The sequence below is a fragment of the Spea bombifrons genome, chromosome 10 (assembly GCF_027358695.1).
Source record: "Spea bombifrons isolate aSpeBom1 chromosome 10, aSpeBom1.2.pri, whole genome shotgun sequence".
Lineage (NCBI taxonomy): Eukaryota > Metazoa > Chordata > Amphibia > Anura > Pelobatidae > Spea > Spea bombifrons.
In genome coordinates this window covers 36,999,787-37,010,599 of record NC_071096.1, presented here as the reverse complement: position 1 = coordinate 37,010,599, position 10,813 = coordinate 36,999,787, and positions in this window count along the sequence as shown.

Sequence of the window (10,813 nt, the reverse complement as noted above, 5' to 3'; positions counted from 1 at the left end):
GAAGGTTCGGTGTGTTGCCTACGAGATGATGTGCTGATATCTCGCTTCCGTGTGGCTCGGTACAGCTACTGACAATGTCTCTGTGCGTACAGCGGTCTTACCCTGAAAAAAAAAACGTGCGCTGCTGTATTATTATTATTTTTTTTAGCATTTATAGAAAAAAGCATAAAAGGTGTTGTGTACTACCGACTGGCTCTAACCCCCAATCATCCTGACCCGCACATACGCACACAGCACTTTCACACACCACCGAACATACTCATACGTCTTACACACCGCACCGAACATACCCATACGCCTTACACACCGCACCGACCATACCGCACCGCAACCACTCGCCAGGCCTCACGGGGATTAGAACTAGAAACCAAACCGCTTGGTAAGTAAGTACACTTGACACCTGCGCCACCCTTGTGGCAGACTGAATTTGCTCGTCCGTAATACTTATACTCAAATTCACAGAGTCTAAAAACATAACTTAATGTCTCTAGTCGCTGGACTTCCTGGGACTCGAACCCGGAACTCACGGCACAGTGTGTGACACACGCATCACACGCGCCACCTTGGAGATGGAGAAGAGTGGCTCATCCCTAATACAAATACACAAATTCACCCACTGGAAAAACATAATGTTACAAATATCCACCCTTACACGCAGGCCGCACAGGGATTAGAACCAGGAGCCTCACGCATGGTGAGCCATACACCTAACACACGTGCCACGCACACGGCTGGATGGCACCCCTCGTCCCATCCACATATACTCAAATTTACCTACTCCAAAAAACATAAAATCACACATTATACAGGAATCACAGAGATTAGAACCAGGGGCCAGGAGCACGGTGATGAACACAGCTAAGACATGCGCCACCAGTACCATGGGGCAAAAGTGCCTTGTCTGTTATACAAATACTCAGATTCACCGACTCTGAAAACATAACATTAGTTTATATACAGGATACATGGAGAATAGAACCTGCATCCACTTGTATGGAGGGGGGGGGGGGTAACGCACCAAACACCTAGACCACCATCTCAACTGGGTCAGGAGGTTTGCCAGTTCCACAAATACTCTGATGTACCCGCTCTAAAAGATTAAGAATAAGATCATACAGCAGACCGGCGGGTGAGAACCAGCAGCCAGCCACACGTTACACAATTCACTTAACCATCACACCATTCCACCACATGAGATGGGCACCCACCGGCTCCACATATACTAATATCTCCCGACTCTAAAAACATTAGAAATAAATCAGCCATGAAGCAAAGTGGGTTAGAAGCACTATATAGTTACCTACGGGAGCGAAGCGGGTTTGAACCATAAACCAGTCGCACTGCAGGCGATACACCTAACCGTTACGCCACACCACGACATGACGCCGGCCGCCCACCTGCTCTACATTTACTCATACGGACCCCCTCTACAAACATAAGAAGAACATGTAGACGCGCTACACGCGTAGATCCAGCTTTCATGGAGATTAGAACCAAAATACTTTTATATGGTTAGTAATGCATACGATGTCTGCCTGCTCCACATATAATCATATGCACCAAGTATAAAATGATACAAATACACCGATCCACTATAACGATTTGACTTGGGCACCAGGGAGCTCTTCGTGTTCGTCTTCAGGGGGGAAAAAATCTTCGTAACCCCTGCTACGCAGCCGGGAGAAAACGAAGATGAAACGAGCACGAAGAATGTCCACGAATATTCGCCCGAAAAGAAGACAGGAACGGGCGAATATTCGCGGACATTCTTCGTGCTCGTTTCATCTTCGTTTTCTCCCGGCTGCGTAGCAGGGGTTAATACGGGGTTAAGAACACATCGGAGCCGCAGCAGCAGATGCGTTCGCGCCGTGAAGGTACGTGTGTGCGACTCTATTGGTCGCCGGAAGGGGGCTGGTCTGGCATCAACAAATGAATTATTTAATTTTATTTTAAAGTTATATTTATTGTTTACTTTATTATATTTATTTAATGTTGTAGTGCTACACTACCCAGCTATACCTACCTACGTGCACTAGTATACCTAGTTTAGCTAAATTTGATGGGACAGAACTGGAAAAAAGCAGGACTGTCCACAAAAATGTTGGGTGTGTTGGCAGGTATGCGAATGGAAAAATGTGGGACAAGAACTAAAAAATAGCTTAGGGTTAATGTACGGTTATGTTTAAGATTATTAGCAGTGCACTGTTTTGGTTAAAGATGTATTATGTCTAAATAAGAAGCTTGCATTAGTTCTCTAGTTACCCTTTATACCCCCGCTATACCCTTGCATTAGTTCTCTAGTTACCCTTTATATAAGTTTGGTTCCGCCACCTGTTTGAAGGTTACGTTTAGAATGTTCCGGGTCCCCGTGCAGACGATTACTCTGGCTCTGCCGCCCCCCACACAAACGTAAGGAAAACATCTTGTAACAAACAACTACCGATAGTTTAATTAGAGATTGTTTATGTGCAAACAAATACAGTAATATATTAAACACCGGTAACAGTGCAATGTTTGTAACAAAACTTGGGCCTTCCACACTCCCTAGCATGCAATCACTCCCTCTGCTCCCACAACTCAAAATAAAATATTTGCCGCACTGGCTGAGTGAAGACTGAGAGTTAATGCAGTCTTCCATCGTTCTTCCATCGTTCTGAGTCCCTTTGTCCCCTCATTCACTAAGCTGCACCTCTCTTTTACAATTTTCCCTGTAGTTCAGGTATAGCTCAAATAAACATTGCGGTGTTGGTGTGTGTGTATGTGTTTGAGTGGCCGTGTAAGTCAGGAATCATGGAAAGTATAAAACAGTCGATAGGACACCTGACTTTTATGCCACTATGTAAAAATATTTGCTCTAAAAATATAAGACAAAATACTTTTGTGAGCTGTGTATAGGTTAGAGTGGCTGTGTTCATATTTACACAACCACACGGTACAAGAACCAGAAACCTTGTCCTTTGTAGGCATCGCTCCTAGCCACAACGCCACAACGTTATTATGTGCTTTGTGTCCCCATTTGGCGTATAAAGCCTGCCTGTTCCTGAGGAGATGTGCGTAGGGGCGGCAGGCGAGTGTAATATATCTGTGGGGTGGAGAAGCTTCCAACTACCTGGTGGTGCAAAGGTTAGGTGTATATCCTCCGATACAGAAGGTTACTGATTCGTTCCCCCAGCTTGATTTATGTCAATATATATAAGTTTTAGAACGAGTGCATGTGAGTATAAGAGGACTACGGAAAGCGGGAATTCTTGGCCATGTGGGTGGCACAATGGCCAGGTGTCTTATGCACCATACAAAAGGTTGCTGGTTCAATTCCCATGAGCCCTAACAGTAGTGGTGTCTGTGGTGGGGGGGTTGGCCTTAGGTTGAGTGTATGAGTCGGTGTGTATGTGTTTGTTTGTGATGGCGTATTTGTGTATGTCAGGACTCATGGGAAATGAATCATGAGATAAGGCACCTGTTTTTATGCCGTTATCTAAAGATATTTTGTGCTGAAAAAAAAAATAATTGGTGCATACAGCTAATTATATATTTACACAGCAGTTTTTTTTTTTTTTTTTTTTTCAAACACAACCAGGAGGAACCAAACCAACAACCTTGAGCATCATAGGCAGCCCACTTCACCATCACGCCACAAAGTTCTTACAGACAATCACTCTCCTCGTGGATTTATAATGCCTGCCTGTGCCTGGATCACGGAAGCGGTATATAAATGTGAAACAGAATTGTTTGTGTGACTGCCGTGTGGCGTAATGGTAACCTAGCAACCTTCCATCCAAAGGGCTGCTGGTTCTAATCCAAGCGCGGTGAAAAGCTTTATTAGTAAGAGATATGTCCTTTTTTTATTTATATTACAAAAAACCTTGCATTTAATAAATGGATTGCAAAAAGCCGGGTGAATTTGTGATTAGGAAGTAAAGTTCATATTCTGGAAATATAACGGATGGTAGACGTTGCTGACAGTCAGGATGTGTATTTTTTACACTGTGATGTCAGGGATGTCGATGTTGAGGGACCTAATAGTAAGAGTCAAAGAGCACCCAACGTCGACTGGCTCCTTTAGTAAAGTTTCCGAGAGAGCGCAAGGGTCCCTTCTGGCTGCCTGTGTTAAACATAGAAAGTGACGGCAGATAAGAAGCATTCGGCCCATCCGGTCTGCCCAACCTCTGAATCCTTTCCTTAGTATCCGGCCTTATCCTATATCTAGCTTAGCCTTATGCCTATCCCATGCTTGCTTAAATGTCTTCACTGTATTAACATCTACCACTTCTGCTGTAAGGCGATTCCATGCATCCACTACCCTTTCTGTAAAGTAGTATTTTCTGATGGGCCCATTGATGTATGGTGAATAGTACACGATGGCAGTACGCTCATGCTATTGGAACAGCACAAAATATATAAGCAGAGAAGCATGTTTCCTTGTATAACATTTTGGATGCTTTATAATTTATAATACGAGGCAGAAAGTCCTTCTGCCACCAACCCAGCACCCTGCAGCCGCTATAATAATATATTTTTACCAGGAATAGAATCACCATTACGGCACAAGACAACTAGACTTTTTGCTGTTTTGCCATGAAACAAGCTATATCTACATGTATTTTGCTATATTTTGTACTATTTACCTCTCCATGGACATAAGATGTCTGCCTGCTCCTGACTCACACCTGTACCTCATTTCCTCAATCAATCAAAAGTCTATTTAACCCGGGCGTTTCTCCAGTCTTCTAGCCAGAACTTTGTGTTTCTTGGTGCTGCGTGTTGGTCCTGTGGAGCTGATTCTCTGGTCTTGAGCTTGGAGAAGGACCGGCAAAGGTTTGTGAATTCTGTGATTTTGAAATGAATGCAGCCCTCTAGATCTACCCCCCAGAAGCAGAGATCGTTTCTTTCAGTCACAGAGTGTCTCGCATGGTCGGGGTATGCATAGTTTGTTGTGGAGTTTATTTGCGTGTTTGTTAATACTGTGAAAGTAATTTCTTTGTTTTACGTAAGTTTTTCAGTAGTTTGGTTACACTTAAATGGTTAACTTCATACTTTTAGATGCTCTTTCGCAGTATACAGGAGCTCTCGTGGGCCATAATCCTGTTAGAAGTGGTTTTCTATATATATTTTTTATTTGAAATGTGTTTGTCAAATATACTTTGAAAATGCAGGGTTTGCCCCCTATTAACACAAGCGGGCCCTCCTCACCTGTGTTTTAAGTCAAATTTATGTTACATACGGCTTATACCCTGTCTAGCCGTTGTACAGCGCTACTAAATATGATGGCGCTATATAAAACAAATATTGGGGCTGGAACTTACCACGTGCAGCAAAAATGGCCTCATGAAGTTTTGGGCTGGTCTCCAATTGTCTGCATATTTTGTTTTAATCGCCGGCCCCTGACAATGTTTTACTACAAACTGAGGACAAAGAGCCAAATCGTTTTACTGAGTTTATTTCAAACTTTAAAGGGTGAAAACAGAAGAGGGAGCTGGGGCTTTGGCACAGGTGAATGCATGCCGGCGGTAAGGCATGAACAGGGGGGGTCACGTGGGTGGGCCGAGCGAGCCCCGTAATGTTAAAATGAAATAAATCCTGTATCCTTATTGGGCCCTCGTAAGGAAATGGAATCCCAGTCCGGGGTGGAGCTCGTTAAATGGAGCTCGTTAAAGCTTTGATAGGGGTGGGGTGATTAGACGTTAATTGGAGCCACGCGGGGGTATAAAGGGTAACTAGAGAACTAATGCAAGCTTCTTGTCCCGGCTCTAGGTTTGCAGATCTGTTTGCTGCTGTTCTGGACATCTTCAGACTCGGTGGACTCCGTCCCAAGGTGAGCAAGGGGATACCACTGGTTAGACTGTAAGCTCTTTGGTCCGCTTTCTCTCCTTTATTTCTGCAGCTTCTCCCGATCAAACCATTGTTGCTTTGGCTGCACAATCCTCAATGTTATCACCGCAAGTCTCTGCCAAAAGCATAGGATGCTGGAGCTCTGTCGCGTTGAATGCGTCCTGCGGAGAACATTCACTCGAATTAAAACTGATTGGCAACTCGCTGAGACAGACGAACGAACCAAACGAGCATTCATCCAATTTAACCCGTCCTGCACTAAATCTGTGCTTCCCTACTCTGTCTGGAGTCAGAGCTACTACTGCAGAAAATGGAACCCCCCCCCATAAATGTATTTTGAGTGTGATTTGGGTAATTAAAACATTCCATCTCGTTACACAAGGCCTTTATCCCTTTAACTTTTCAGCTGTGTATGAAGCGGCTTAAGGCGTATGGAGTACGGATTGTATCAGAATTCCAGGATCAGCAGCAGCTCCCACCCATTATCTGCCTGTAATTGTCAGTGGTTGGTATTAGTTGGTGAGTGGACCAAAGTCTTAAACTTGCTACAAACTACATATAAAAAATGTAACATTGTATCCCACAAACTCTTTACTCACGTGGTCTTCGTTGTAATGGAAGATGTTTTTTCTGGTGTCCTCAAGGTCCTGGCTATGCCCAGATCCGTGATAAACTCCTTGGTTTATGGTCTTCCTCCTCTTGCAGCGAGACCACAACAGAATTCCGGCGATCAGCGCTGCGAATGGAGACACAAGAATTATCCTCTTGAAGCATGCAAGGTACTGAATATTTTTTATATTTTAATGGTTTTTCTTGATCCATCATGAATAACAGGGTTGCTACCAATCTTAACTTGCCCTGATCCACCCTTGGTAGGACTTCCAGCGCTGTATAAACCAATGCCCTTGGGTTAATGAATGACCGATCCCCATAAAGGTGGTGCTGAGCAGGTACCGGATGTGGCCTCCAGGATGGAAGAAGTGTTCGTGGACATCTGCAAAAGGATGAGTATATAATGCAGATTACCCTCTTCACTATGATACAGAAATGATCGCCCAGCAGAGCACCAGGCGGTGGCAGAGCGTTCAGATGTGATGTATGAAGAGTCCTTTCTGGCAGAGCTTTGGCCACAAACATTCGAATGGATTACTTGATGATCGCACCGCGGCTCCCCATTTTCCAATAATCTACACTATACTCTGCATTCACAAAGATGTCCCGGTTCAGGTGAGTGTTTAATATAACATAAATATTGGCATGAAAAATAGCACTTCTTCAAAATGGCTTAATATAAAAAACATTTTATAGTGGGAGACATTGTGATATCAGGGAGGTGGTGGAACCATTAATTCAGGTTTGTCTCTTTTTAATGTTCTTGTAGAGTTATTACCCGTGAGCGCATCGCTGTAAGCCAAGCCTGTACCTTTTCCGCAGTCCTGGTGAGCGGGTGGGCAATCACAGCTGGGGGTCACTGATGCAAGGAGAGTTGCAGGGTGCAGGTGATGAGCAAGCTGTACCCTTCCTCGCACAGCCTGGGGAGCTATTAACGGCTTCCAGCGGGCTGCTAGATCATACACCTGTGTTAAAGGAAACACACACTGCATCAAGAAAATTAGATTTTTAAAAGCCCCCGTCTGCTACTGAATATGATAATAAAACACGTTACTAATCAAAGAACTTTCTAATGTATTCGTGTCTTATAGGAATCATTACCAACCTCTGTCCTACATGATACCAGCCAGGACTATCCTGCTAACCCACCTGGTCATACCGCATCCCTCTGCTCAGAGACCCCCAAAGTACCGAAGCTGATCCAGTTTACCGGATCCATCCGCAGCTCCCACGTCCACTACAGAGCAGCCGTCTGCAGTAAGAGGTAAGCGATGCTCTGCGTGATAGAAAGTCATTACCTGCTTATTAAGAACGATGTTGAAGAGCCCTGCCGCCTAAATAGCGCTGGGCGACATGTAGTTGTGGGGATAGGGTTAGGGTTCACACAGAGGTCAGCAGTTAACCTCTGTGCCTAACCATTAGGTGTATGGTGGGGTCAAAAGTTCAGGCGGCTGCTTTGTAAAAAAAAAAAAAAATAGGTGAGGTTATATAACTAAGAAAGTTCTGGAGTTGCGCGCGCCGCTTAGTGGTTTGCCGCCTTTGCCTCGAGGACGCTTTTGCAGCGCCTCGAGGTGCCTCGCGCCGCGCTAAAGGCGCGAATCTGCCCTATAAATAGAAGTGTCTGAGGTGCTAGCGTTCATGCCACAAGGCGAACTGCTAAGCTGTTGGTACTTACCTTTCGAGGCTGGTATTCTCGGCTGTGCAGGAGAGCCGCGGGCGAAGATGGAACTGCTGCTTGAGAAGATCCCGCCCACCCTCCCAAAAAAAAAAAAAAAAAAAAAAAAAAAATTCTTTTATTTTGTCGTGTGCTTTTGTTGGGTTAAAGTCGTCCCTTATAGGGATGGACTGGTGAAATGTGTCAGCCTTCTGGCTTTTAGGGGCGGATGGCTTGGTATTTATATTTATTTGGTTTATTTATTTGGAGGTGAGACTCTGGGTTTGGGCCAAGAGTCTTTTAAAGTATGTTAAGTTGTTAAGCTAAATAAAAGTACACGGCCTGTTTATTCCACATTGATAGTGTGTGTCTTTATTTCAATTAAATTTGAAAGGTTATATTGTTTATACATTATCCCTTACAACTACATGTGGAGACAGCCTTTAAAGGGTTTGTGCGGAAGGAGATTGTGGGAACGAGGAGATGACTGCTTAACACCTCCGAGCTGCAGAACGGTATCCGGCTCCCAAAACCTGCAGAGAATGGCATGCATATCAGACACGGGTCACAGTAACACGTGGTGTGGGGCTTTACTACTGCAGATAATATTAAACATGCATAAAAATTATGTCACGACTCTTCAACACTTCCTTTCTCTTCATCCATGCAGATTACAAACCCAGTGGAGCAGCCGCTAGGCATTAATCCCGGTTTATAATCTGCTACTGCAGTAAAGTCAGCCCTCATCTCCAGCCCAAGCTGTCCGTGTGCTCCATACCTTCTGTCCTGCATGATGACTCCGCAGACTTCACAACTCGTTCGATCCTCTGTAAGTAGCTTTCCTCCGATCCCCTCTCATTTATCAAAGCCGTGCGGCAGCGATCCAGAGTCAGGCTGACTCCCTGCACCGAAGTAAATGAAGTCAGTAATTCATCTTCCCTGACTGCCTGACGTTGACATTTCCTTTAAGTAAATGTAACTGCGTGCGATGTGAATCGTTGTGTATTTGGTGTGACTTGTCTTGGTGATATGTTCCATGTAGAGTTAGCTGAGGGTCAGTTAGTTGAGTATAATGCAGCTCTGTGTCTGCTCTTAAAGATTCGTCTTCATTCTACTTCTGTGAGTAAAGGAGAATATTTAAGCTTTCCTGTGGCTGCATTAATTACATGTCTGGCTCACGATGTGATAATTAACTTACTTTATCTTTTGTGCGCAGGTCTATCCGATGCCGTTCTGTCTGTAACATTCACCTGCTCTGGAAAGCTGATCCTCAGCGGGGTCAGGTCTTGTCTGAAGATGAGAAGGAGCCAGCCACTCGTAATCTCTTTGGGAATGGAAATAAAACCACATTAACAGCAGTGCGGCTGGACCCGGCGCAGACTAAGCATGTAATTAAATTGTGATTATTGTCAATGTTGTGTTATTGTAGATTTACTATTACGGTACTTTCACTTCATGTTACTCATGACTTCATCATTGTATCTGTAACTCTATGCCTTGTAATTTGTAATTCATTGCACTGTAATTGTGATTCTTTGCATTGTGATTTGTAACTCATTGCATTTGTTACTTTTTGCCTTGTGATTTACTTGTGATTTACTTGTGATTTACTTGTGATTTACTTGTGATTTACTTGTGATTTACTTGTGATTTACTTGTGATTTACTTGTGATTTACTTGTGATTTACTTGTGATTTGTTTCTCTCTGCCTTGTACTTGTGATTTGACTCTCTGTATTGTACTGTGTAGACATTCAATAAAAGTGGCTTAGTTCTCAATTTCTTCTCAGTTTGAATCAATTAAAGCACAGAAAGAAACATACAAAATGATCTGCCTTCTCAAGAAGCTCAAAAGGAAATAGAGGGGTATATAATAACTATTTAATAACTATATCGAATAAATATATAATATAAGGGAGAAAAGGTGCTCTGCCTCTGCTCTCTAGTTGATGCTGCTGCTCCTCCTCGCTTCGTCCTTTCCTGATACTCACCAACGGCGATGAAGTTCTTACTGTCTCTTGACGCTCCGCTGTGTAGTAATAATCTGTCTGTGCTGTCGCTTACGAACTCCAGCGATAGACGGCTGTCCGAGCAGTGGCCGATAGGATGAATCCATGCATAGCCGTTACCGTGAAATGTTCTGAGTCTGCTGGCAGCGTGGCCCAAGGAACGAAGTCAAACAGTGACACCTAGAAAGACAAAGGGAAATATTTTAGTTTCAAAGGTAGACTGTCTGAAGTTGATGATGTAAGGGATAAGTCACACAGGAACATGGTCCAGAGAATCTGCCTACCTGGAACCGGTGAGAGTCGACGTGCAAGTCCCACCATTCAGGCAAGGGTAATGGGCAGAGAATAACAGTTCTGGTAAAATTGTTTCTGTGCCGGACATCTGCAGGACACGTTTCCAACTTGGGGAATTGAGACTAAAGATGCGCTACCTCCATCCACGAGAGGCGGGGATCTGCTGACTGCGCTATGGATTGTGCACCCGCCATCCTGCAAACAGCCCATCCATGAACAGAAATCAATGGATACTTGGGAATTCCTTTCCTTCAGCACTGATCGGATCTGTCATTGAGAAGAATACAAAAAAAACTCAGTTAAAACGGCACCAAAAACTTATCTAGACACCATCACAGTTCTGTTGCCATTAGGCACCCCAGGACCAGCTCCCTCCCACAACAAATGCAGATAAAGATGATAAAAACGCATCGCTC